Source organism: Notolepis coatsorum (genome assembly GCF_963971535.1).
Source record: "Notolepis coatsorum genome assembly, chromosome: 1".
NCBI lineage: Eukaryota > Metazoa > Chordata > Actinopteri > Aulopiformes > Paralepididae > Notolepis > Notolepis coatsorum.
Genome location: NC_140165.1, coordinates 115,944,667 through 115,971,765, shown reverse-complemented (window position 1 = coordinate 115,971,765; position 27,099 = coordinate 115,944,667). Strand labels below are relative to the sequence as shown.

Here is a 27,099-nt window from a genome sequence, read left to right as displayed (position 1 = left end):
CCAGCCGAATGGCCAAAGTTAAAAAAAAATAAATAAAAAAAGACAAAGACCCCACCGAATGTGGTAGTTATAGACCCTTAAGCCTCCTCGGAACCGATCTTAAGCTGTATGCTAAAGTACTAGCCATCAGACTTCAAAAGCATATGACATCTTTAGTTCATCCTGATCAGACAGGCTTCATAAGAGGCCGCCTGATCACGGATAATATTAGACGGTTACTACATGTGATAGACTCCAGCAAGGATGCCGTGCCTCCTACAGCTGTATTATCCTTGGATGCAATGAAGGCTTTTGATAGGTTGGAATGGTCTTATTTATGGGCAGTACTCGGAAGGATGGGATTAGGAGTAGGTTTCATTAAAATGATAAAAGTACTATACTCGGAGCTCCCGTAGCTCACCGCATATCTCGGCGCTATTTCTGCGTCGGGGAAAACCATGCTCGTCACGGATCTGGGGGACACGAGTTCGATTCCCGGACCCGCCGTCATTTCTCAGAATGTCTTCCCCTGCTCTACATCCCATTTCAACCTGTTTCTGTTGGTCATGCTTGACCAGAAAAGCGATAAACGCTAAAAAATAAAGTTAAAAAAAAAAAAAGTACTATACTCAGAGCCGTCGGCCATGATAATAACAGGTAAATTCACCTCCCCTCTCTTTCCTGTTTTGCGCTCGTCTAGACAGGGCTGTCCTCTTAGTCCCGGACTATTTGCTCTATCCTTAGAACCTTTGGCACAGCATATAAAACAATCCCAATCCATAGAGCCGATCTCAATTAGGGGCACACAGCATCATATTAGTTTATATGCGGACGATGTAATATTGTTCATGCAAAACCCTACCACTTCACTGCCTCATCTTCTCAAGCTGATTTTGGCAATCTATCGGGATTTAGGATAAATACAAATGGTAGAACACTTTAGATGTCTTGGAGTTGAAATATTCCCCACTATATGCCAAACGGTGAAGTATAATTATACAGGAATCCAAGATAGGATCACAAATGACTTTGTCAGGTGGTCAAAACTTAAAAACTCAGTACAGGCCTGAGCATCAATAGTTAAGATGGACGTTTTACCTAGAATCAACTTCTTCAGCTCAATGTTACCGTTACCCCCCCCCCCTGCTGGTTATTGGACAAAATCACACTCCGCTGCATATAAATCTATTTGGAACAACAAACCTCCATGAATAAAAAGATCCACCGCACAGAGAAATAAAGCAGACGGAGGTTTAGCATTTCCAGACTTCTACTACTACTTTAAAGCGTACTCTTTAAGACCACTGATCACCTGGTTTGATTCTCAAGCATCCGTATCCTGGAGAACATTAGAAGAAAACATAGTGGCACCACATAGACTGCAGGATGTAGTATACACCAACCTATCAATTAAGCAATGCAACGTGAAATTTGGCCCTCGTATTACACATATGATCCGGATATGGCGTGAAACACACAAAAAATTACTAACCAACATAAATGGCATAGACACTCTCCCATATTTAATAACAATGCACTCCTTATTGCACAACAACCTATCAGATTTTCCAAATGGGAAAAGAATGGCATACATACATTGGGAGATATCTTCAACAACCGGGGTTTCTGTAGCTATCAAGATATACATAACAAATTTAACCTCACCAGTTCCACATATTATTTCTATAGACAGTTATTAGCATGTTTGAAGGATCATGGAGTCCCATTAAAGGTACCACTTGAGCACCACAGATATCACAAATTATTTTATGAAAGGGAGACATCGAGAGGATTTGTCTCTGACTTTTACCGTCACTTACTTACGTCTTCGTATGAAGTCCTTCCCCTAGACTCAGTTTGGAGGAAGGCTGAAGTCTGGGCAAACGTTCGGCTATCGTCACGTAACCCGGATCATCAACAGATTAATCTTCATTTTATTCATAAGACTTACCTAACTCCTATTCGACTGAACCGTATGGGGCTTAAACAAGACTCTCGATGTTCCTTATGTACAAACGGTGATAGTGGTACATGTATGCATATGTATTGGGAATGCCCGCCTGTTAAGATATTTTGGGAAGAAATAACCACACTATTATCAGGATTTTTATTTTTGACAATACCTGTAATGCCTTCTGTATTGTTGCTGAATGATGTCTCTCAGTTATCACACTCTGTACATGTAAAGAGGCTAATCTTGTCCGGTCTTACGGCTGCCAAAAAGCTAATAGCATCACGCTGGATTCAACCTGATAAAATGTGCCGGAGGGTATGGATTCTTACCTATCTTGATGTGATTTACCTGGAGATATCTACCGCACGAATTCTAGGTATTAATGAAGCCAGCATAGCAATCTGGTCAGAAGTGGTGGAGAGGATAAAGCATTATATGAACTTTTAATCAAACGGAATAATGGATGTATCCAAGGGGGGTCCGGTGGGGGGGGGGGGGGGGGTAGAACGAGCAAGAGCATGTATGTGTTGTATTGTATTGTAATTAATCTGTGTATATCTTTAATCTTTAATCTACATCTATTTTAATTTTTAAAACCGGGCTGTCATTATTGTTAGTATTATGTCGGTAATAGCCCTGTGATTTATAGTGGATTTCTACTGTAAATGTTTGTATGTCATGTCAAAAATAAAAATAAAAAAACATTTGTTCAAAAAAAGAAAGACAGACAGTTTGAGCAGAAATAAATGTACAAGGTGCAATGTTGAGAATTGTCCAGCAGGCGGAGGAATATTGTGCATGAGTGGAGGGAGACCATGGGAGAGAATGTGAAAAGGTGGGGGCTCTTGAGGAGTACAGACAGGGGAGAAAGGTCCTGGGACAGGTGGACCCTTACAAATGGGAGGAAAAAAGCATGCTAGCTCTTTATAGATGCTTGTTGCAGCGTAGTGTAACGACCAAGGATGCCTAGACTCGCTAGCCCTTGGCTAACGGGGCATACCTTTTAGTTGACTGATTAGCGCTGTCACCTGTGGTCTGCGCGATCTGTGTTCGATTACTACAGTAGTAAGTACTACTAAATTCGCTACAGTGGCCAATGGTGTGACTGGGATGGCAATTGACCAAACCAACCCACAGAGCATAGCGGTTCAAATTTTTAAACATAAAACATTCTAAATTGGTCCAGGTTAATTTCCAGTTGCAGTGTTTGCCAATACAATAGCTGACAGCAAATAAACTTGGACCAAAGCATTTCCCTGACAACGCGATTCCAATAGAAGTGCTCCTTCTACCCATATATTACTGTTTACATACCTGTATGATAGCCATGTACAATAATACTATTATACTGTATATACTGTATATATATATATTTATCGGTTGGATATATCTGCATATATCCCTATTCACATACCTGTATACATATCTGTATATATTATATCTATATTTGTATATATCCCATACTGACTCTTAACTCATTCAGCGCCATCGCTTAATGAGCCAGGGGGCGCTAGAACGCCATCGCTTTAATCAATGGGGAGACTGCGAGATTTGCGAGTGCTTAAAATATATCTTATATTATAGCTATGGGTCTAATACACCCGTCGATTGTCAGTGAGTTGCTTCCAGTCAACATGCACAAAACAGATTGTTTTTTCATCCGTACATTTTATACCGCTTTGAATATGAGTATATAGAATATATAGTTTTGGTGATTCTTAGTAATCCCAGGAAAAGACGCGATAATAGCCCTTTAGTGGAATACACTAAACACGTTGTCATTTTTCGCCTGATTATCGAATCTTCCTGAAATCAACGCTAGATTATCATTATTGTTACGATGGGGTTGCTAAATGAAGGTGAGAACACAGTTTGCAGAGAGGGAACGGAGGCAGAGACGAGGAGCGAAGCTTGAGAAATGGATGTCCAATACAATACAAACAAAATACTAGAACTACTTACAAAACACTTCTCCATACAAAACAACAAAGCAAGGAAGACGACAGGAGACACGACGGGCAGGGGAACACCGAGGGCTTGGAGGAAGAGTGAGGGTAGTGTCGTGGAATATATTATCATGTCATTAGACAGCTTGACTGGTACACTTTTGACCAGCTATATAATGTGCTCAGATATGGCAGACACTAGTGTCTCTTTAAATCTAATTCTCAGTTAGCAAGACTGTTTAACATTCCAGTTGGGGGGGCGGCTACGTGGCGTAGTGGGCAAGGCACTCGCCACGAAATGCTGGAGACGCTGGGCTCGTCAGTTCGAGCCCAGCGCTCCACATTTGCTTTCAGTTTAGCTGGTCGTCCGTACTAATACACATTGGCCGTATTAGGGGGTGGGAAAATGATGGGTGGGGATCGGGCGTTGTGGACAGCGACTCCTACAGGTCGGTTGGTGCGCCTGCGCAGTAGAATCAGGAAGTGTCGGGGGCAGCGTGAGCCTCCCACGCGTTACTCCTCGCCACTGAGAGATCGAGCTGCGTAGGTGAAAAGATGTGACTGCTGTTACCTCAAGTACCGGAGGGGACTTGTGCTATGTATGACTTAGTCCACATTGCAGCCGGCTTGTGGGAGGCAAGAAACAGCGTCCGTGACAGGGGAGGGTTGAATTGGATGATACGAAATTGGGATGGGAGAAACTATAGAAAATGGGAGAAAAAGTGGATAAAAAAAAACATTCCAGTTGGGAACATCACTGCCTAGCCAAGGTTGATTCTCCTAACTGGGCCATTTTCATCATCATATCTGATATTATGTTACGTCTGACAACTGTGTATTTAACATACGTGTGAACAGCACTCTGGGTCAGTCTATGGCCAGACGCTACTGTATTAACATGTTGCCTCTGACTGTAAACTGTCCTTTCATTTGTGGCCACGGATGAAATAAACTTTCCTATTATTAACAATGACTCAGAATCATTCATGTAAACGGCTCATCGTTTGTCCATTTAATATTTCCCATTACAGTAGCAAGGAGGGTACATGAGACAATGACGCCACGGGGAGGTGATGACAAATCCACACTTAAATACACCAACTTATTGTGACGAGCAACACCTGGTAGCAGCCAGGCAAACCTAGAATACCAAAATAAACACACACTATGAAAACCTAACCTAAACACAGAAGACATAATCACACAGGGAGACGACATCACACACAGACAGGGATGGCCCAAGATAATAAATAATTAGACACTAATTCAATAACTTGGAACCAAAACAAGATGGCCGCCTGTACCATCAGGCTAGTCTGGCCACTAGAGGGAGCATAGCTGTCAACATTTGGATTTGAGAAAACGTGCACGTTTTAGCCCCGCCCCTTATCCTGGCCCCGCCCCCTCAGCCCACCCCCTCCCACCCGGCCCCGCCCCCTCCCAATGGAGCTGCCTCATCGCTGCCATCTGCTGGTCAAAACCTGTATGTACCCAGCCATTCGTTGTAGGGTAAACTTTTCCTACTTAGAGTGTAAATGCTATGTAAATTATGGTTTTGTTGAACATTTGTATTTCACAGGAGAGCAACTGTATTCAAAGAAAGCTATTAAAATAGTCTTTGAATCTAAATATACTTTCTTTGTGTTGATATTACATTAATTCCATGATTTTACTCAAGTAAATATCTGTTACAAGCTTCGGTTTTATGTAGAAAAATGCTGTTTTTAATCTAGATTAATCTAGATTGATTACAGAAAATTGTGAGATTGATTAGTTAATTTTTTTTATCTATTGGCGGCGCTGGTGTATATATATACATATTAATACTACAACTCGTTAAAGCTATAAAAAAATACCTATGGTCATTAATTTAGCAGTGGGAATATCATTTTGGAACAGTGTGTGTCTACAGAGAAATGTGAGATAGAAAAAAAGCCAATGCGATTTTGTGTTTTTCCTCAATATCTCTGCAATGCCTGCGAGTTACCAGTAACTGTATTTGTCATACCATGACAATTCACGACAACTTTTAAAACGGATCAATTATTATTTATAAATCGCATTCAGGAAATTGGGCGTCAGAGTGAAGGAGGGGGACGCGTGAACCTTACAGGGGAGGCGCAGAGCAAACGGCTGTTCACCAAGACATTTACACATTCCTGCATCACATACACAGTAACTTTGTATTGTTTTATCCACAGAAGATTTGCAAACTCTTTGTTCCAGAGACAAAAGCCACAGAGTGGGCAATCAAGAGACACTGGCTAAGTTGATTTGACACCCTTGGTGCCGCATCAGTCTCTCCCCTGAGCTCTGAGCAAATCCGCTCGCTGTTCTGTTCTTATTCTTCTTCGGGTCGCAACCGTCTCCCGGTCTGACTTCCTGTGATAACGTTCTAATCTACACTGCTGCCACCTGTCGTCACGGAGGGGAATTGCAGCCATTTTGTAAAAATTAATAAGTACAAAATACGTGCCAATACGTGAACCATGAATATGGCATGAAGAGGGTTCAAAAAACAGGAGAATCCCGGGGAAAACGGTAGTGTTGACAGCTATGAGAGGGAGGCAGGGAACCAATGTCAGGAGGTAGGGGACCAATGTCAGCAGGTAGGGGACCAATGTTCACATCATCCCAGATAGCAAAAGGTGTTAATTCAATGTTGATTTATGGTCAAAATGCTTGATTTTTGGTTAAGGTCGACGATTGATGGTGAATCACCCATTAACCGATGAAGCAATTGACTAATGTTGAAAACATGTCATTGAATCAATATTGTTTTGTGGTTGCATTTTAATGATTGAAATGCCAATATCTAATAAATGTTGAATCAACGTATGCTGCTCAACGTATGGTGTCGTCATTGTCTCATCACCCAGACTGCACTGCACTTGTGCTGCCCCGCCTCCCAGAATGCACCTGTGCGGCAGCTTCCTGGCTGCTACCTCATGTCTCTCTGCATCGTTAAGACTGGTAAGTACTGCATGGCAATAATGTCGATTATGTTGTATGTTGTATGTATGCTTTCGATTGCAAACGCCAGCGGAGTAGTGCCGTGTTCGTTTTTACATGGTAGAGAATATTATATTAACCGTTATTCATGCCTGCTAGCTGAAGCTAATTTAACTAGTAGCATTAGCAGTTAGCTATGATGAATGTTTCTTGATTTTGGTGTTTAGTGATCCACCTGTTGCATATACTGTTATACATTTTATGTAGGCTAACGTCAGTAACGTTTCAAAATGTGGCTTATGATGTATTCTTTAACAGGATACACTGGCACAATCAGTTAGCTTAGCATTGCTGCTACCTTGCTTGCTAAAAAGTCATGGTAAACCAACAACATGGCAGGGTGCAGGCATACAGGCCGGGCCTGTCTCTCTCCCTCCCTCCCTAATGTGTTTGTGCTTAAAACAGTGAATGATGACCGCATGTTCTCAGAGCATTTTCAGAGCACTGTTAAACTGTTAAATGGTCATTTTAAAACTAATATAAGAAATTAATGTATATAGTGGTATATTTATGAGGGAAAAAAATATTTGCAACAACTTTTAACATTTATACAGGTAGGTTATTGATAACTAATTCTGCTATGAGTGTCATATTACAGTGACATTCATACAGTATCCTTTGATTTCACATAATTTAATTATTATTTCACAATAAAATACTGTAATCAAAATCCTCTGTAATATCACATCAGATTTTGTAATCTCACAATAACATAGCAATATTTCACATTTAATTATTATTTCACAATAATAGTAATCAAAATCGAAAGGTCCATTTGCATATTATTGGTATCTATGGACATCTATGGACCTCAGGGAATGTATTCACATTGTCAGAAATATTGTGTCTATTACTAGGCTTGCTTAAATTGTGATGAAACAAATGAGAATATGAATTATGATGTTTCTTTGCATCTTTGACAGTGAATAACACCATGCTAATAATGACCAAACATTAAAAACTGCCACTGATCTCGTTCAGTCCCCTCTTGAGGTCATGTGTAAAAAAAAATCGAAGGAAATTAATAAAGGGAAGATGATTAAACCGAAAGTTCTGTAGATGCAGTACTGAATTCTCCTATCCGGACCAATGCAATTTGAAATATTATTATAGAATATGATGCTTATAAATGACCTTATTATAGCCAATTCGCACATTTATATATATATTATCTTTCAAATGCCTGAGTTCAATTTGGATTTAGTATCACCAGGCATGCATAAGAACAGATAACTAGACAATTCCGCACGGGGGAAATTGTGAAAGTGTGGGTGACGCCTGTGCACCACCGGCCAACGGGGGAGAGGGTCTCTCGCGAGTCTCTATGACAAACGGTTCAAAGGATACAAAAAGGGGGCACGGCCTAAGGATCGGGGGAGTGGTCAACATAGACCAATGAAAGAGGATATCCCTACTGAGTGCAACGACACAACCCGCAAGTCGCATAGCACTATTACACTATTACACACTATTACACTATTACACACTATTACACTATTACACTATTACATTACACTATTACACACTATTACACTATTACACACTATTACACTATTACACACTATTACACTATTACACACTATTACACACTATTACACACTATTACACTATTACACACTATTACACTATTACACTATTACACACTATTACACTATTACACTATTACACACTATTACACTATTACACACCATTACACACCATTACACACTATTACACACTATTACACTATTACACACTATTACACACTATTACACTATTACACACTATTACACACTATTACACTATTACACACTATTACACTATTACACTATTAAACACTATTACACACTATTACACTATTACACTATTACACACTATTACACTATTACACACTATTACACTATTACACTATTACACACTATTACACTATTACACACTATTACACACTATTACACTATTACACACTATTACACTATTACACTATTACACTATTACACACTATTACACACTATTACACACTATTACACTATTACACTATTACACACTATTACACTATTACACTATTACACTATTACACACTATTACACTATTACACTATTACACACTATTACACTATTACACTATTACACAATTACACTATTACACACTATTACACTATTACACACTATTACACTATTAAACTATTACACTATTACACACTATTACACTATTACACACTATTACACTATTACACACTATTACACTATTACACTATTACACACTATTACACTATTACACTATTACACACTATTACACTATTACACTATTACACACTATTACACTATTACACACTATTACACTATTACACTATTACACACTATTACACTATTACACTATTACACACTATTACACTATTACACTATTACACACTATTACACACTATTACACTATTACACACTATTACACACTATTACACTATTACACACTTACACACTATTACACACTATTACACTATTACACTATTACACACTATTACACTATTACACACTATTACACTATTACACACTATTACACTATTACACTATTACACACTATTACACACTATTACACTATTACACTAATACACACTAATACACTATTACACTATTACACACTTACCCTATTACACTATTACACTATTACACACTATTACACTATTACACACTATTACACACTATTACACTATTACACACTAATACACTATTACACTATTACACTATTACACACTATTACACTATTACATTATTACACACTATTACACTATTACACACTATTACACTATTACACAATATTACACTATTACACTATTACACTATTACACTATTACACACTATTACACTATTACACTATTACACACTATTACACTATTACACACTATTACACTATTACACTATTACACAGAGTACAATGGCACAATCCGCAAGTCCCTACGACAAACGGTTCAAGAGATACACTGAGGGGGTGTGGCCTAAGGGGGCGTGGTCTAAGGATCAGTGGAGTGGTCAACATCGACCAATGAAAGGTGGTCAACATCGACCAATGGCACAATCCGCAAGTCTCTACGACAAACGGTTCAAGAGATACACTGAGGGGGTGTGTCCTAAGGGGGCGTGGTCTAAGGATCCGGGGAGTGGTCAACATCGACCAATGAAAGGTGGTCAACATGGACCAATGAAAAATGAAAGAGGATATCCCTACCGAGTACAATGACACCCGCAAGACAGAGGGCGCTGTCCAGCAATTCAGTACTGCAACACAGTGATGGGCAATGATGGGTTAAAGTGGATGAGGTCATTGGCAGCTCAGCCACGAGCCACACAGCTGAACCAATCATGAGTGAGCCACGAGCCACACAGGTGAAGCAATCACTATGACTTGCATTTTCTATCCAATGCATTTCTATGGAGGCAGATGCATGACTGCATTGTCACGTTGATTAAAAGAAAACTATAAGAGATGAAGCGTTGTGACGCGCACAGAAGCACTACAATGAGTAGGCGAAGGGTTGTGTGCGATATTGTGGCATTCGTGCGATATTGTGGCACTCCTTCGGCGATCGGAACAGAAGGCTAAAAAAGAGTGTGAAAAAAGAAATTCCTAGAGTGCGATTGCATGGCGGTCAATGGAGAGGAGAACCTTCAAACAAATGGTCGTCAGTTGAGATAGAAATGTCCAATTCCATTTATTTTTCTTTTGTGAGCGGGCTGACAGCCGTGTCATCTTTTTGATGTGTTTGTTTTATTTCTACGTCCAAAATTGAGATCACACTCGCAATTCACCCAAGGTAGGGGAAAAAAGATTATTTCAGCTGCTACACTCTAAATTGCAATGCATTTCCAATGGGACCGAAATTTTACCGTTTAAAGTCGATTCGTAGCCAGACGGTGCGGTACCTTTCACGTGTATGGGGCGCGAACGCTCTGGCACGAGCGGTGTTTGCAAAATCGGTGGAATAAAGAAAGATCTCGCACTCTAAATTGCAATGCATTTCCAATGGGACCGAAATGTTACCGTTTAAAGTCGATTCGGAGCCAGACGGTGCAGTGAAACTTTACGAGTTCGAATACCGCAGTTGCCATAGGCAAGCCGCTCGTTTTGATACCTTTCACGTGTATGGGGCGCGAACGCTCTGGCACGAGTGGTGTTGGCAAAATCGGTGGAATAAAGAAAGAATAAATAAAAAGAGTAACAAGAACAACAGTGTGGGTGGCAACCTGGCTTCGCCAGGTCACCCACACTAATAATAATAATAATAATAATAATAATAATAATAATAATAATAATAATAATAATAATAATAATAATAATAATAATAATAATAATAATAATAATAATAATAATAATAATAATAATAATAATAATAATAATAATAATAATAATAATAATAATAATAATAATAATAATAACTGTATTTGTATAGCACTTTTCATACAGAAGTTGCAGTTCAAAGTGCTTCACAGCAGTAAAAAATACAGGCATAAGCAAGCATAAAAAAGATAGAGAGGTAGCAAGGTAAGGTAAAAGTGGAAGATTTTTTTGAAGATTTAGAGATGTTTAGTTTTTCAGCAAGGACCCAAATGAGGTTGAAGAACAATGGGGGGGTACACTTCCCAGGAAGTTTTTTGACTGAGAAAAATTGTGCAGAAGCTCAGACAATTGAATAATGTAATATTACCATGATAATGGAGCCTCTGATGTGTGGAGCCTGGCTGGACATTCAGGAAGGGAGTAGACCTGGGCTTGGACAGTGACGGGACAATGACACTGAAAGATGTTGTGGATGTAGCCGGGTCAGAGGAAGTGGCTTCTTTATTGGGGCTGAGGACAGCCTGTCACAACAGGGTCTGTCTGGACGATTGGACTGAAGCGCGGAGCATCGGGGAACAATACCTGTTGCAGGATTATTTCTGTGGAACGGAAGGTCCTGATGAAGGGGATCTATTTCATGCGCTGAATATAAAAACGGACACAAATGGACTGACGGGACCCTTCTTGGGTTGCTCATATGTTGTTCTTGATGAAATATTATGTGTTGAATGGACGCATGGATACTTTTTTTGTTTGGGTGGAGCTTCAATGTTTTTTTTGTTGTGTTGCAGAAGGACAGGTGTATTTAAAAAAAAATTATTGTGAGATCTCAGGTGGTTTTAAGTGTGATGGGGACACATGTTGCCCGATATAATGTGTAGTTAGTTATTTAATTGTATTGACACACGCATTGTAATGAGAATTATGTAAATAAATGTTTTTCTAAAATCAAATCTCTCTCTCTCTCTCTCTCTCTCTCTCTCTCTATCTCTCTCTCTCTCTCTCTCTCTCTCTCTCTCACACACTCCACCTGCTAATCTGATCCAGGGGCCTGTCATCAATCAAGAGACCAATTGGAAACCAGCCAGTCATCCCAGCCATCAATCATATCACCAGTTGACCAATCGGAAGCCCTCCCCTTGTTTTAAAACCCATGTGGCACTTCCTGTTTCTCCTCTTCTTTTTGTCTCCGTTGCTGTTCGCTAAATGTAGGTATGTGACTTAGTTAGCCAACTTGGTAAAAGTGTCTGTGTGTGTTCTGTGTTGGGAATTGGAGCAGGTAAGGGGCCCAATACATTTGGTGCTACACGTAGGGATAGTATTGTCTAGGTCAGAAGTGATGCCACTCATTGTATGTTTTGGACATATGTTTGGTTAGGTAGTGAGGACTCAAGTAGTTTTTATTTGACCTTTTGTGTTTGTGTAGAGTTAGTTTTGCCTCGGTTCATTCCTTTTGGCATCATTCAAGCTCCTTTTTCATACCCCCCCCCCTCCCCTTTCCCCTTGGGTTGTGTCTCAAATCCACCATTGTCATTGTATATTAGTCTGTGTTTTTGTTTCTATATATAAAGGCACTATTATTTTCCTTCACTTAAACTTGTGGGCATTTTATTTTTCCTGTAAAATCATCCTTTTATTATTCACCCCTTCCCCTTGACATATGGGGTTGTAACATAAAATGGCGGCTCGTTCTTTTTGCTTTTGAGTTTGTCAACTCTTAATTGTGTTCTCTGAATAGTGATCATCTCCACTCAAGAAAGATGTACGCAGCTGTCACCACCTTCATCTTCTTGTGTATGGGTGCCACCACCCTTGCAGACCACGACCAGCCTTGCCGTAAGGATGTTTGGTTTCAACTGTAATTTGTAATGCTTAGTTTGCTATATCTTGTATGTATACCAATGTTTATTTAACCTTAGCTACTTACAGCTATTTCAGTAACAGTAATGTATATCTTTTCTTTTAGATTCACCCAGTATGACCGGAATGTTGTGTGTGGTGAGTTTCCCTATTTGGAATTTCAAACCAGATATCAGTCTTGATCTTAAACTTTTTGTTTAATTCTTTTATCAAATTCCCTCTTTGTTTCAATGAATCAGTTCAACTTGAGGACTGGGAAACATGCAGGTGGTAATTATACGTACGATAATGTGGCCAAGAAGCTCCGGCTCAAATATACTGAGCCCTACAACGTCAACTTTACACTGAGTTTGGATGTGCTGATGTTTTTCAAAGAGGTAACACTTAAATATATATAAATACGCTTATGTATAAAACTGTGTATATCCACATATCTCTGTACATACCTGTATATAATCATTTTTACATATCTGTACAACTTACCTACTCTTACTAGTTACGCTGCTGGCCAGTAGCCTATGACTTACTGCCGTAGTGTCTTTATACAGTACCTGTATCACTGTACATATTAATGCTACAACTCTGTACATCTGATTAGCACTATTAATCAGTAGTACGAATTTATAAATATTATACCCAGTTTAATCACCTGTATATTACTCTGCGCTTTACTTTTACATTCGCACTCTAGTTGGACTCTTTTTGTTGTACTGTACTTGTGCTGTATGATCGAATTATTATATTTGTGTTGCTCAGAGATTCTGTCCTCTTATCCCCGGCAGGGGGTTTTCTATGTGATCGACGGCAGTAACCAGACCTGTGCGAAGAAATCTCTGCAGTCAGACCTGCATCCTCTGGAGATTCCCTCCGACGCCAATATGTCTGTCGAAATTAATTTAGGGAGTCCAACCATTGCAGAGGATGGGCTTAAACTCTCCATATGGACGGGGGCCGTTCCAGAGGCAAACGGTAAGACGAGGCACATAGTTTCATTCAGGTGAAACGCCACAGGAGTCACGTTTTAAGTGAGTAACATTCATCAAAGGGCACTACGTTTGAATATTGTGTTTTATTCATAGTTAAAGTGATGTATAACGTTGATCCTCTAAATTGTTTTGAGTTTTTAATATACTGTGTCGGTATGTTAACTGCTTTTTAAAAACAAATTAAGCAATACAATTAATCGACTATGATTCTTTGTCTGGAGGTTTCAGATGCCAACAGACAAATTGATGGATTTCTGAGCTTCTCAGACAAGTGATGGGAGACTTGACAATAAATCAGTGAAACAGATCAGTGATGATAAATAATGTGTGTTTTTGTTTCTTTGTGGTGTTTCAGCTACTTATTCCATGTCTGTAAGCGTGGGATGCTTGCCTCTCAGCACACTCTACATCTATGAAGGAAATGCACTCTCTATCAGGTTAGTTTTTTATTATTATCACCAGGAATATTATTGGAACTTGGTTCCAGGATCTGCTGTGCTGCTGTAATACATTCATTCCAGGAGAAACGGGTTGTATCGTCTGCCCCAATGGTAACGATATCATGCGTCTCTCACACAGCAACTTGAACACAGAGACTGGTATTAAGGACCCCGGTCTCCTCACCCTGCCACCTTTCTGCGAGGGCGTAGCTTTGGAGGAGACGCCTGAAGGGACTGTGAACAGTTTCTACAACCTCTTCACCTAGAGGGAACCTCGCCAGCAGAAGAGCCAAACCTTATGGGAGCGGTCGACCAAACCCCATTTATAGACATGTCCCTCCTTCTTAAATCTTGAGTGTTTTGCATAATACCTTCGGAGCATCATATACATGCACTACCCTGTGAAGAGATGGAATGTGAATGAATAAATTGGCACTGCTTCAAAACCTGTAAATTATTAATCGAATGAGTTTCTTTTGTTACTCGTCAATCAACAAAGAAGTCTTCCTGTTTTTTGTATTTTCTTTGAAATTAAGACGAGATATTCCTTTATTGATCCCCTTGGGGAAATTCTGAGTCATTGCAGCCTGGAGGAGGGGGATACAGGTATGGGATAGAAGAAAGACCTTATCAGTTATAATATGTTAAAATAAAGGGTAAACGGTATACACAATGTGCTTATTCCCTAAAGTCACTATCTTCAAAGACTCAGCCACATTTTTACTGTCTGTCTTTAACTAGTTTTGTGTTTACACTTGTTTTAGCGGATCTCAGCCTAATTTTATAGTTGATGAAGATGTTTTGTCATTTGTATTCACCAGTGAGGAAAAAAAACTACCAATAAAACCACCCAAGCAGATTATAGCGTATATACAGGGGTGTAAAAAGTACCCACAAATTACACTAAAAGTCAAGAGTATGTGGCTAAAAAAAAGTTTCTACTTTTAAATGTACTAAAGTAAAATAACGTTAACGTTAGTTCGGCCAGTGAAATATAATAATTAAAATTGTTGGACCTGCGAGATTTGTACTTTGTAGGTCTGCATTTAAATGTAAGGAGTAAAGTGTTTTTTTCTTGTGCAATGTGACATACACTGTCTTGTGTATGTGACTAAAACCTTGAATCTTGACGACTTTTTTATAAATATATATACGCTTGGTAGTTAATGTTGTTTTATATAAAACGAGGTAAGTTAAGTCTGAAAATGGCGGAGTTTGTTATTGATATCGCTAAGCTGACCAGTCAGACAAATAGCCTATTTTTATGGTAGATGGAGCGATCAGTCAAGACAGGCATGTCCCGAGTCAAGTCACAAGTCAAGACTGACGAGTCCTAACCTTAAGTTTCGAGTCCTAAACAAGTCATAATGCGCGCTTCACCAAATGTAGTTTAACAGAGTAATAATATATTACACTTACACAATGTAATGCATGAATGGTTTTTAAAATGTGTATTACTTTCCAAATAAACTTCCAATAATTCCATGGAAATACATGGGTAGCCATAAGAAAGGCACATCAATATGACAACGAAAACAAAACTGCTGTCATATAGGCTAATTACAATAATTTAGTCAAAGGTCTGTTAAAAAAAGTGCGACTGAACTTAATACAAAAAACAAGTAGTGCAAACAAAGAAGCAGCATTTTATCTTATTTTCCAAATAAAATGTATTTTCATTCAAAAGGTATCAATGAAACCCCTCCCCCCATACCACACTAACCAATTCCTATTTTCTCTATCTGTCCAGTGTGCAATCTATTTCTTTGTTTATTTCTTTGCTATATTGCTTGTTGTATGTATATTTATATTGTAATAACATATATTGTATGTCGGAAATGTTTAATCCTGAATTCTTTTCCAGCCCCCCTTCCTCCCTTCAAGAGGCGTTGTCTCTTGCCATCGTTGTAAATAAGAATTTGTTCTTAATTGATTTGCCTGGTTAAATAAAGGTAAAAAAAAATTGATGATTTGTTCACATTCAGTTCTTTGGTTTTGGATGTGTGTGCCTCCATAATATAATAATAATAATAATAATAATAATAATAATAATAATAATAATAATAATAATAATAATAATAATAATAATAATAATAATAATAATAATAAGACAATTCCGCGTGGGGGAAATTGTGAAAGTGTGGGTGACGCCTGTGCACCGCCGGCCAACGGGGGAGAGGGTCTCTCGCGAGTCTCTATGACAAACGGTTCAAAGGATACAAAAAGGGGGCGCGGCCTAAGGATCGGGGGAGTGGTCAACATAGACCAATGAAAGAGGATATCCCTACTGAGTGCAATGACACAACCCGCAAGTCGCATAGCACTATTACACTATTACACACTATTACACTATTACACACTATTACACTATTACATTACACTATTACACACTATTACACTATTACACACTATTACACACTATTACACACTATTACACACTATTACACTATTACACACTATTACACTATTACACTATTACACACCATTACACACTATTACACACTATTACACTATTACACACTATTACACACTATTACACTATTACACACTATTACACACTATTACACTATTACACAGAGAAGAGAAGGTGAGGAGCGTCATGGTGGACAAGCTCAAGCTACAGAGGGACATTGAGATGGAGAGGGTGCACCGAACAGGGAAACCTGGGGAGGGACGTGAGAGACCAAGACCCATTGTGGTGACATTTTCAAAATACAAGGACAGATCAGCGGTTCTTCAGAGAGCCAAAGAACTCAAAGGGACAAACATTTACATAAACGAGGACTACACAGACGCTGTCCGTCTGAAAAGAAAAGAACTGTTGCCCAAGATGAGAGCTGCTCGTGAGAGAGGAGAGATCGCCTTTCTGAGGTATGACAGACTGATAATCCGACCACGAAGTAGCACCCCAAAGCAGCCGAGGGACAGTTGAATGGTTGTTGCCCTTGCCACACATACCAACATTATGAATAAAGTATACAATGCTAATTAATACTAACCTACCCAAAAAGGGGTTAAAGATGGCACATATAAATATATGTAGCATAAGAAACAAGCTAGCTGAGATATCAGAGATTTTACTATCAGACAATTTCCATATTTTAGCTATATCAGCTAATTAGCTACACCTTGATTCTACATTTGAGGATGGAGCATTGCAAATTGATGGATACAACATTTTTAGAAAGGACAGGAATGCATTTGGGGGAGGGGTTGCTTTTTATATTCAGAATCTTATTCCAGTGAAGATTAGGGAAGATTTAATGAATAATGAAATTGAAACATTATGGCTGCAAGTACACTTGCCTCATTTGAAGCCTATGTTGATCGGTTGCTGTTATAGACCACCTAGTGCAAATAATGTGTATCTAGAACAAATATGTGACATGTTGGACCAAGTGTGTGATTTGAGTAATGAGATTTATTTTATGGGTGACCTTAACATCGATTGGTTTTCATTGAAATGCCCATTGAAGAAACGACTTCTAACTGTAGCAAATGCATGTGGTCTATCACAGGTAATTAACAAACCAACTAGGATATGTTTGAAAAAGGATGGTAACCAGGTCTCCACCTGCATTGATCACATTTTTACTAACAATGCGGAGCTATGTTCCAAGGCGGTATCTGTAACTGTTGGTTGTAGCGACCATAACTTAATTGCTATTGTGAGGAAGACTAAAATGCCAAAACTGGGACCTAAAATAATTTACAAAAGATCGTATAAAATGTTTAATCAAGACAGCTTTGTGAAGGATGTTGAAAATCTATGTTGGTCAAAGGTGTTGAGGGAAAAAGATCCTGAAAAATCTCTATGGGAATTTGATACCATTTTTATGCCACTTGTTGACAAACATGCACCATTGAGAAAGTTTACCGTCAGAAGCGTCAGAACACCATGGTTGGATGCTGAACTAAAAGAATATATGATAGAACGTAATCGAGCTAAATTAATAGCAAATACATCAGGTTATAAATCAGACTGGGAGGTATATTGTAAATTAAGAAATGTTGTTACAAAATGTAATAAAAAGAAGAAGAAATTGTATTATGAAAATAGGTTTAATTATATAAAAAATGACAGTAAATTATTATGGAATACTCTAAATGAAATAATGGGCAGGAATAAGAAACCTACCCCATCCTTTCTAGAAACAGAAGGAAAATTCCTCACCAAACCAGTTGAGATTGCTAATCATATTAACAATTATTTTATTGGAAAAGTAGATAATTTAAGGAATAATATGCAAACAATAGATAATGAAAAATCTTATTTATTAATAAAGAATAAAATAATGAAAGATAAAAATTGTCAATTTAATTTTGATAGCGTGACTATAAGTAATGTAGAACATATGTTAAGTACCACTAAAAACAAACCACCAGGTGTTGACGGTCTTGACGGGAAACTTCTGAAATTGGTCCCTGATTTAATTGCCCCTGCTATCTGTCATATTATAAATCAATCCTTTAGTGAATGTTTGTATCCGCAACAGTGGAAAACTGCCAAAGTAATACCACTGCCAAACATTTTGAAATTGCCATTCTCAGGATCTAATAGTCGTCCCATAAGTTTACTGCCAGTTTTGAGTAAACTGATGGAAAGAATAGTAAGTGAACAGATTAAAAGCTACTTTTCTTTTAACACATTGACCACTGATTTTCAACATGCATATCGTGAAGGACATTCAACAGCGACTGCTTTAACCCAAATGACGGATGATTGGCTGAAAGAGATAAAAAGAAAATAGTTGGAGCTGTCTTGCTTGATTTTACTGCAGCATTCGACATCATAGATCACAAATTCTTACTTAAAAAACTTGAATGTTACGGTTTCTCCTCATCTGCACTATCTTGGATGCAAACTTATTTAGCAAACCGGAAACAAATAGTTTTTTTTAATGGGAGTTACTCAGAAGTTAAAACGGTAAGGTGTGGAGTACCCCAAGGAAGTTGCCTTGGGCCTTTGCTCTACACCATATTTACAAATGACATGCCTCTTGTCCTAAATAAGTCCTATATTTCTATGTATGCGGATGATTCAACGAATCAGCCTCAACAGCCAATGAATTAAATACGGTCCTAAAGGCAGAGTTGCAATCAGTGATGGAATGGATAAAGAATAACAAACTAGTTCTAAACATATCAAAGACAAGTAGCATCATTTTCGGTTCAAACCATACTCTAAGAACGAACCCAGTCTTGAAACTTTTGATAAGTGATGTGGTAATTAATCAAGTCCAGGAGACTAAACTCCTAGGGGTAACATTAGACAGTAAATTGTCATGGTCACACCATATAAACAATATAGTAGTGAAAATGGGAGGAGGGATTTCTGTTGTTAAAAGATGTGCTCATTTGTTACCACTAAATTCTATCAAACAGGTCATTCAAGCTCTGGTTTTGTCAAATCTTGACTATTGTCCTGCAGTATGGTCGAATGTAACGACGAGTAAACTGAAAAAATTACAAATGGTACAAAACAAAGCAGCACGTATAGCGCTTCGCTGTGAGTACAGAACTAATGTTGCAGCGATGCACAGTTGTTTAACTTGGTTACTTGTCAAACATAAATTACTCTGCTCACTCCTTGTATTCACTAGGAATATTTTTGTTACAAAGATCCCCTCAATTTTATATAACAATTTATCAATAAGTCTTGACAGACACAACCATTCCACCAGACATGCTTCTGCACGAGGTTTTACACTTCCAAAAGTGAGGTCGAATGCAATGAAGCGAACTGTCATGTTCCGTGGTATGCAGGAATGGAACTCTCTTCCCAGACATGTTAAGCAGGAGAATAGTAAATGCCGTTTCAAAATCGTGGTAAAACAACATTTTCAACCAAAGAAATTGACATTCCCTAATAGATAGTGTGTACGTAAATTAAAATGTATGTGTCTGATAAAGAGATAGGTATATATGGATGAAAAGGCATGTGTCTGATAGGGATATATTATTAAAATATTGTATAATTTTGTATTTTTATATTGTATTATGAATTTGATTAGGGTTTTTATTGTTGTTTTAATTGTCTGTATGACATGTAAATGTTGTGAGTGTATAAGGGTTTTTATTGTTGTTTTAATGGTCTGTATGTCATGTAAATGTTGTGAGTGTATACGTCTGTAACTGTATTTTATGTGTTATGGACCCCAGGAAGAATAGCCCCAGCAGCACTGCTGTGGCTAATGGGGATCCAAATAAACTTAAACTTAAACTTAAACACACTATTACACTATTACACTATTACACACTATTACACTATTACACACTATTACACTATTACACACTATTACACTATTACACACTATTACACTATTACACACTATTACACTATTACACACTATTACACACTATTACACTATTACACACTATTACACTATTACACACTATTACACTATTACACACTATTACACTATTACACACTATTACACACTATTACACATTTACACACTATTACACTATTACACTATTACACTATTACACACTTACACTATTACACACTATTACACTATTACACTATTACACTATTACACACTATTACACTATTACACACTATTACACTATTACACTATTACACACTATTACACTATTACACACTATTACACTATTACACTATTACACACTATTACACTATTACACACTATTACACTATTACACTATTACACACTATTACACTATTACACTATTACACACTATTACACTATTACACTATTACACACTATTACACACTATTACACACTATTACACACTATTACACTATTACACACTATTACACTATTACACACTATTACACTATTACACACTATTACACACTATTACACACTATTACACTATTACACACTATTACACTATTACACACTATTACACACTATTACACTATTACACTAATACACACTAATACACACTAATACACTATTACACTATTACACACTTACCCTATTACACTATTACACTATTACACACTATTACACTATTACACTATTACACACTATTACACTATTACACTATTACACACTATTACACTATTACACACTAATACACTATTACACTATTACACTATTACACTATTACACTATTACACACTATTACACTATTACACTATTACACACTATTACACTATTACACACTATTACACTATTACACACTATTACACTATTACACAATATTACACTATTACACTATTACACACTATTACACTATTACACTATTACACACTATTACACTATTACACACTATTACACTATTACACACTATTACACTATTACACAATATTACACTATTACACTATTACACTATTACACACTATTACACTATTACACTATTACACACTATTACACTATTACACACTATTACACTATTACACTATTACACAGAGTACAATGGCACAATCCGCAAGTCCCTACGACAAACGGTTCAAGAGATACACTGAGGGGGTGTGGCCTAAGGGGGCGTGGTCTAAGGATCAGTGGAGTGGTCAACATCGACCAATGAAAGGTGGTCAACATCGACCAATGGCACAATCCGCAAGTCTCTACGACAAACGGTTCAAGAGATACACTGAGGGGGTGTGGCCTAAGGGGGCGTGGTCTAAGGATCGGGGGAGTGGTCAACATCGACCAATGAAAGGTGGTCAACATGGACCAATGAAAAATGAAAGAGGATATCCCTACTGAGTACAATGGCACAATCCGCAAGTCTCTACGACAAACGGTTCAAGAGATACACTGAGGGGGTGTGGCCTAAGGAGGCGTGGTCTAAGGATCCGGGGAGTGGTCAACATCGACCAATGAAAGGTGGTCAACATGGACCAATGAAAAATGAAAGAGGATATCCCTACTGAGTACAATGACACCCGCAAGACAGAGGGCGCTGTCCAGCAATTCAGTACTGCAACACAGTGATGGGCAATGATGGGTTAAAGTGGATGAGGTCATTGGCAGCTCAGCCACAAGCCACACAGCTGAACCAATCATGAGTGAGCCACGAGCCACACAGGTGAAGCAATCACTATGACTTGCATTTTCTATCCAATGCATTTCTATGGAGGCAGATGCATGACTGCATTGTCACGTTGATTAAAAGAAAACTATAAGAGAGGAAGCGTTGTGACGCGCACAGAAGCACTACAATGAGTAGGCGAAGGGTTGTGTGCGATATTGTGGCATTCGTGCGATATTGTGGCACTCTTTCGGCGATCGGAACAGAAGGCTAAAAAAGAGTGTGAAAAAAGAAATTCCTAGAGTGCCACAATATCCGCATGGCGGTCAATGGAGAGGAGAACCTTCAAACAAATGGTCGTCAGTTGAGATAGAAATGTCCAATTCCATTTATTTTTCTTTTGTGAGCGGGCTGACAGTCGTGTCATCGTTTTGATGTGTTTGTTTTATTTCTACGTCCAAAATTGAGATCACACTCGCAATTCACCCAAGGTAGGGGAAAAAAGATTATTTCAGCTGCTACACTCTAAATTGCAATGCATTTCCAATGGGACCGAAATTTTACCGTTTAAAGTCGATTCGTAGCCAGACGGTGCGGTGAAACTTTACGAGTTCGAAGACCGCTGTTGCCATAGGCAGGCCGGTCGTTTTGATACCTTTCACGTGTATGGGGCGCGAACGCTCTGGCACGAGCGGTGTTTGCAAAATCGGTGGAATAAAGAAAGATCTCGCACACTAAATTGCAATGCATTTCCAATGGGACCGAAATTTTACCGTTTAAAGTCGATTCGTAGCCAGACGGTGCGGTGAAACTTTACGAGTTCGAATACCGCAGTTGCCATAGGCAAGCCGCTCGTTTTGATACCTTTCACGTGTATGGGGCGCGAACGCTCTGGCACGAGTGGTGTTGGCAAAATCGGTGGAATAAAGAAAGAATAAATAAAAAGAGTAACAAGAACAACAGTGTGGGTGGCAACCTGGCTTCGCCAGGTCACCCACACTAATAATAATAATAATAATAATAATAATAATAATAATAATAATAATAATAATAATAATAATAATAATAATAATAATAATAATAATAATAATAATAATAATAATAACTGTATTTGTATAGCACTTTTCATACAGAAGTTGCAGTTCAAAGTGCTTCACAGCAGTAAAAAATACAGGCATAAGCGAGCATAAAAAAGATAGAGAGGTAGCAAGGTAAGGTAAAAGTGGAAGATTTTTTTGAAGATTTAGAGATGTTTAGTTTTTCAGCAAGGACCCAAATGAGGTTGAAGAACAATGGGGGGGTACACTTCCCAGGAAGTTTTTTGACTGAGAAAAATTGTGCAGAAGCTCAGACAATTGAATAATGTAATATTACCATGATAATGGAGCCTCTGATGTGTGGAGCCTGGCTGGACATTCAGGAAGGGAGTAGACCTGGGCTTGGACAGTGACGGGACAATGACACTGAAAGATGTTGTGGATGTAGCCGGGTCAGAGGAAGTGGCTTCTTTATTGGGGCTGAGGACAGCCTGTCACAACAGGGTCTGTCTGGACGATTGGACTGAAGCGCGGAGCATCGGGGAACAATACCTGTTGCAGGATTATTTCTGTGGAACGGAAGGTCCTGATGAAGGGGATCTATTTCATGCGCTGAATATAAAAACGGACACAAATGGACTGACGGGACCCTTCTTGGGTTGCTCATATGTTGTTCTTGATGAAATATTATGTGTTGAATGGACGCATGGATACTTTTTTTGTTTGGGTGGAGCTTCAATGTTTTTTTTGTTGTGTTGCAGAAGGACAGGTGTATTTAAAAATGTTGCGGACACATGTTGCCCGATATAATGTGTAGTTAGTTATTTAATTGTATTGACACACGCATTGTAATGAGAATTATGTAAATAAATGTTTTTCTAAAATCAAATCTCTCTCTCTCTCTCTCTCTCTCTCTCTCTCACACACTCCACCTGCTAATCTGATCCAGGGGCCTGTCATCAATCAAGAGACCAATTGGAAACCAGCCAGTCATCCCAGCCATCAATCATATCACCAGTTGACCAATCGGAAGCCCTCCCCTTGTTTTAAAACCCATGTGGCACTTCCTGTTTCTCCTCTTCTTTTTGTCTCCGTTGCTGTTGGCTAAATGTAGGTATGTGACTTAGTTAGCCAACTTGGTAAAAGTGTCTGTGTGTGTTCTGTGTTGGGAATTGGAGCAGGTAAGGGGCCCAATACATTTGGTGCTACACGTAGGGATAGTATTGTCTAGGTCAGAACTGATGCCACTCATTGTATGTTTTGGACATATGTTTGGTTAGGTAGTGAGGACTCAAGTAGTTTTTATTTGACCTTTTGTGTTTGTGTAGAGTTAGTTTTGTTTCGTTTGCCTCGGTTCATTCCTTTTGGCATCATTCAAGCTCCTTTTTCATACCCCCCCCCCATCCCCTTTCCCCTTGGGTTGTGTCTCAAATCCACCATTGTCATTGTATATTAGTCTGTGTTTTTGTTTGTATATATAAAGGCACTATTATTTTCCTTCACTTAAACTTGTGGGCATTTTATTTTTCCTGTAAAATCATCCTTTTATTATTCACCCCTTCCCCTTGACATATGGGGTTGTAACATAAAATGGCGGCTCGTTCTTTTTGCTTTTGAGTTTGTCAACTCTTAATTGTGTTCTCTGAATAGTGATCATCTCCACTCAAGAAAGATGTACGCAGTACGCAGCTGTCACCACCTTCATCTTCTTGTGTATGGGTGCCACCACCCTTGCAGACCACGACCAGCCTTGCCGTAAGGATGTTTGGTTTCAACTGTAATTTGTAATGCTTAGTTTGCTATATCTTGTATGTATACCAATGTTTATTTAACCTTAGCTACTTACAGCTATTTCAGTAACAGTAATGTATATCTTTTCTTTTAGATTCACCCAGTATGACCGGAATGTTGTGTGTGGTGAGTTTCCCTATTTGGAATTTCAAACCAGATATCAGTCTTGATCTTAAACTTTTTGTTTAATTCTTTTATCAAATTCCCTCTTTGTTTCAATGAATCAGTTCAACTTGAGGACTGGGAAACATGCAGGTGGTAATTATACGTACGATAATGTGGCCAAGAAGCTCCGGCTCAAATATACTGAGCCCTACAACGTCAACTTTACACTGAGTTTGGATGTGCTGATGTTTTTCAAAGAGGTAACACTTAAATATATATAAATACGCTTATGTATAAAACTGTGTATATCCACATATCTCTGTACAAACCTGTATATAATCATTTTTACATATCTGTACAACTTACCTACTCTTACTAGTTACGCTGCTGGCCAGTAGCCTATGACTTACTGCCGTAGTGTCTTTATACAGTACCTGTATCACTGTACATATTAATGCTACAACTCTGTACATCTGATTAGCACTATTAATCAGTAGTACGAATTTATAAATATTATACCCAGTTTAATCACCTGTATATTACTCTGCGCTTTACTTTTACATTCGCACTCTAGTTGGACTCTTTTTGTTGTACTGTACTTGTGCTGTATGATCGAATTATTATATTTGTGTTGCTCAGAGATTCTGTCCTCTTATCCCCGGCAGGGGGTTTTCTATGTGATCGACGGCAGTAACCAGACCTGTGCGAAGAAATCTCTGCAGTCAGACCTGCATCCTCTGGAGATTCCCTCCGACGCCAATATGTCTGTCGAAATTAATTTAGGGAGTCCAACCATTGCAGAGGATGGGCTTAAACTCTCCATATGGACGGGGGCCGTTCCAGAGGCAAACGGTAAGACGAGGCACATAGTTTCATTCAGGTGAAACGCCACAGGAGTCACGTTTTAAGTGAGTAACATTCATCAAAGGGCACTACGTTTGAATATTGTGTTTTATTCATAGTTAAAGTGATGTATAACGTTGATCCTCTAAATTGTTTTGAGTTTTTAATATACTGTGTCGGTATGTTAACTGCTTTTTAAAAACAAATTAAGCAATACAATTAATCGACTATGATTCTTTGTCTGGAGGTTTCAGATGCCAACAGACAAATTGATGGATTTCTGAGCTTCTCAGACAAGTGATGGGAGACTTGACAATAAATCAGTGAAACGGATCAGTGATGATAAATAATGTGTGTTTTTGTTTCTTTGTGGTGTTTCAGCTACTTATTCCATGTCTGTAAGCGTGGGATGCTTGCCTCTCAGCACACTCTACATCTATGAAGGAAATGCACTCTCTATCAGGTTAGTTTTTTATTATTATCACCAGGAATATTATTGGAACTTGGTTCCAGGATCTGCTGTGCTGCTGTAATACATTCATTCCAGGAGAAACGGGTTGTATCGTCTGCCCCAATGGTAACGATATCATGCGTCTCTCACACAGCAACTTGAACACAGAGACTGGTATTAAGGACCCCGGTCTCCTCACCCTGCCACCTTTCTGCGAGGGCGTAGCTTTGGATGAGACGCCTGAAGGGACTGTGAACAGTTTCTACAACCTCTTCACCTAGAGGGAACCTCGCCAGCAGAAGAGCCAAACCTTATGGGAGCGGTCGACCAAACCCCATTTATAGACATGTCCCTCCTTCTTAAATCTTGAGTGTTTTGCATAATACCTTCGGAGCATCATATACATGCACTACCCTGTGAAGAGATGGAATGTGAATGAATAA

General features: G+C 38.6%; 3 long non-coding RNA genes across 3 annotated transcripts; all 3 read left to right on the top strand.

Moving 5' to 3' along the window:
- The first annotated feature begins 13,985 nt into the window (after positions 1-13,985).
- LOC311227728 lies at positions 13,986-14,699 on the top strand. Its single transcript, XR_014619619.1, has 3 exons — positions 13,986-14,025; positions 14,398-14,479; positions 14,622-14,699. It is a non-coding gene; the product is annotated as an uncharacterized lncRNA (long non-coding RNA).
- A 10,451-nt stretch (positions 14,700-25,150) lies between these two features.
- On the top strand, positions 25,151-26,165 carry LOC311224246. Its single transcript, XR_014619426.1, has 4 exons — positions 25,151-25,221; positions 25,352-25,383; positions 25,485-25,622; positions 26,028-26,165. It is a non-coding gene; the product is annotated as an uncharacterized lncRNA (long non-coding RNA).
- Positions 26,166-26,174: 9 nt separating this feature from the next.
- On the top strand, positions 26,175-26,879 carry LOC311223606. Its single transcript, XR_014619411.1, has 3 exons — positions 26,175-26,214; positions 26,587-26,668; positions 26,811-26,879. It is a non-coding gene; the product is annotated as an uncharacterized lncRNA (long non-coding RNA).
- The last annotated feature ends 220 nt before the right edge of the window (positions 26,880-27,099 follow it).